Here is a 2,798-nt window from a genome sequence, read left to right on the forward strand (position 1 = left end):
CCCGCTCGTAGGGGTCGCGCCTCTTTGCATGGACGAGCGCCTTGTTTTCCGGCACAATGTCTGCGCGTAACCCGCGGGACGGTATTATTCGCTCGTAGTGGCAGCGCCACTTACACAGACGAGCACGGTTTTTCAGATGTGTCCGCGCGTAACCCGCGGGACGGTATTACTTGTTTCGCTCGTAGTGGCAGCGCCACTTACACAGACGAGCACAGTTCCCAGAAATGTTCGCGCGTAACCCGCGGGACGATTTTATCAGAATGTGTTGATAGAACTATGTTTTACCAAGCATGTGTTTTAATGATGCTATCAGAATTATGTTTCAGAATGATTTTTATCAAGATTATGATGCAATACGATTTATCAAGTTACTAAAACTTGTGAACTCACTCAGTTTATACTGATTCAAATGTTTTTACGTGTCTTTCAGGAGATAACTAGGTAGCGCATGGAGTCACACTTAGAGCACCTCACGCTGAACATCTAAAACTAGCTTTTTGGAAGATTTTAGTTCTATCCCTTCGATGCGCGTGGTTGTTCCCGCCGCGCAAGGGGATACGGCGTGGAAATCTTCAACAGTTTTTATACTTGGATGTTTTTATGTAATTTTTAAACAATGTAATGTATTTGTATTAAACATTTCATGCGTAATGAAAATCTTACTTTGAATGTTTGCAATGGCCCGTGCTTAATTATCAATCCCCACTCGCGCGCGCCCGGCTGTTTCCGCCGCTCAGGGCCGGGTGTGACATAATGTGCAGCGATTTCCTATATCGTTGCTGTAATAAGTCATTTTGGCCCATTTAACATCCGAACTGGTTCAACATGTTCAAAGATGGATCGTAGGGGACACAAATACCTTTTTAAGCATATAAAGCACAACCTCTAACTATTGTTTTGTGATTTTATATGATTTTTATAAAATCAGGACAGAAGCATAAATATTCCCAGTCAGCATGTTTTATATCCCGACTAATCACTTTGGTCCACTGTTTTTGTAACAACTCGGACTTTTAAACTACTATCTAACCCGAACCGCTTAAATTTTTGGGTTATTTCATTTACAAATATCGCGTTTATCGAGAAGATAAATTATTATTATATTATTATTTAATTAATTTAATGATATATTTATTACTTTCAAAATATGGCAATTATAACCCCAAACTAAACTATTACCTATATTTGATTCCACCTCTAATCTTTGAGGACCTTTTTGCAAATTATACATGTAATATCCATTTAACCCTTTTACCCAGAAAACCCGACCCGTAACCCATGTTCATATCCTTAACCCGATAACTCGTTTGATTTCTTGGTCCTCAATTCTCATCACAATCATAATAATTGAATCTTTTAATATGTTATACATTCCAAAATCGGCGTGACCGACGTAATTAAGTAAATTAGATCAAACTGATTCGAAATTCCAAGTTTGTTTCGCCAACCTATCACGTTCTTCGTTATATATTATAACTATCATCATAATTCAATTAAACGCTCATATAGCATCTCTATACTAGCGCCTACAACACCCCTATAGTTAATTGAATTATATCAGCAATCTCGTATCTGTTCTTGTTCTTGCTATAGCCGGCCACTCGCGAGCAAAATTAACCACCATATCAGCAGTTTTAAGGTAATTAAATTACTTGGATATGTTCGTCTTGGTCCAATGTTGATTAACCCTATGGTTAATAGGCCAAACGTTACACGAATTGGCCGATTTATGTTCTAGGGTACTTATTTAGATTTGGGTATTTAACTTTCCTGTATATCTATTTTTGTTTTCGTGAGCTGGTGTGTGTATGTGTGAGTTGTTTGATCTGCTGGGCTGGAGGTCGCGGGTTCAAGCCCCCTCCAGGCCCGATTTTATTTATTTATTTTGTTTCTTATTGTTTTGTGATAATTCTTTTAGTCATATATATTAACCATTTAGTTTATATTATATATATTATAAGTACAATAATTGATCGATATTTTACTAAAGTCAGTCATCTTAACTCGTAGTTTTTTCGAATCTCGGTCAGAACTATATATATATATATATATATATATATATATATATATACAAAAGTTATTATAAATTAATAGAGGTTATATAATAAACATTTAAAAAGGTTTTGTTTATTTAAATTTCACAATTAAAATAGAAACTATACCTCATTATTATTATAAATAATTTTTGGTTAAGTATTTTATAAACCAAATGTCATTTTTATAAAGATTTATATATATATATATATATATATATATTTAATAGTATAAGTTTAAATATTTATAAAGTACGCGATAAGAATGAAGATATAAGAGACGTCACGATTGCCGAGACATAGCAAAGACAATCCTAACAAGTGTAATAATGAGGATAACGGCGTATCAATAAATAGACTAATAAGGAAACGAGTTATGGATGGGTTTCAAGGGTATTACAATATTTTTTTCTGCTTACGCTTACCAAAAGGACTAGGACATCTTGTCAAAAGCAAAAGCGAGCGGTGACTCTATCGGAATCTATAAAACTCGACTGGAACCCACAAATGAATCTGTCTTGTCTAGAGGTCTATGCCCTTAACCACTGCGTGTTTACTGACACACTATCCCACCTTAGGGTAGCCCCCCCTTATTTCAAATAGAATACCTATCCTATTAGCCCTAAATAGCTCTGAAGCAGGAAAGAATCTTTGCTTTTCTACACTACATTCTGGACGGAAAGGAGATGGTTGTTGAACATCTTCCTGGCCCCTTCCTTTGTACTCTTCCCTTCTTCTTCCCCCCGACCTGTGCTATCCATTCTG

General features: G+C 36.0%; 1 long non-coding RNA gene across 1 annotated transcript in view; it reads right to left on the minus strand.

Annotated features, from left to right (window-relative positions):
• Positions 1–757: 757 nt before the first annotated feature.
• LOC143611334 (uncharacterized) overlaps positions 758–2,798 on the minus strand; it is a 34,215-nt gene continuing 32,174 nt past the window's right edge. The window contains exon 4 of the long non-coding RNA XR_013149753.1: positions 758–1,010. This is a non-coding gene — a long non-coding RNA (uncharacterized LOC143611334). The remainder of the gene's footprint in view (positions 1,011–2,798) is intronic.

The sequence above is a fragment of the Bidens hawaiensis genome, unplaced genomic scaffold (assembly GCF_021521415.1).
Source record: "Bidens hawaiensis isolate Kalapana, Puna unplaced genomic scaffold, B.hawaiensis_p1.1 tig00030598_1, whole genome shotgun sequence".
Taxonomy (NCBI): Eukaryota; Viridiplantae; Streptophyta; class Magnoliopsida; order Asterales; family Asteraceae; genus Bidens; species Bidens hawaiensis.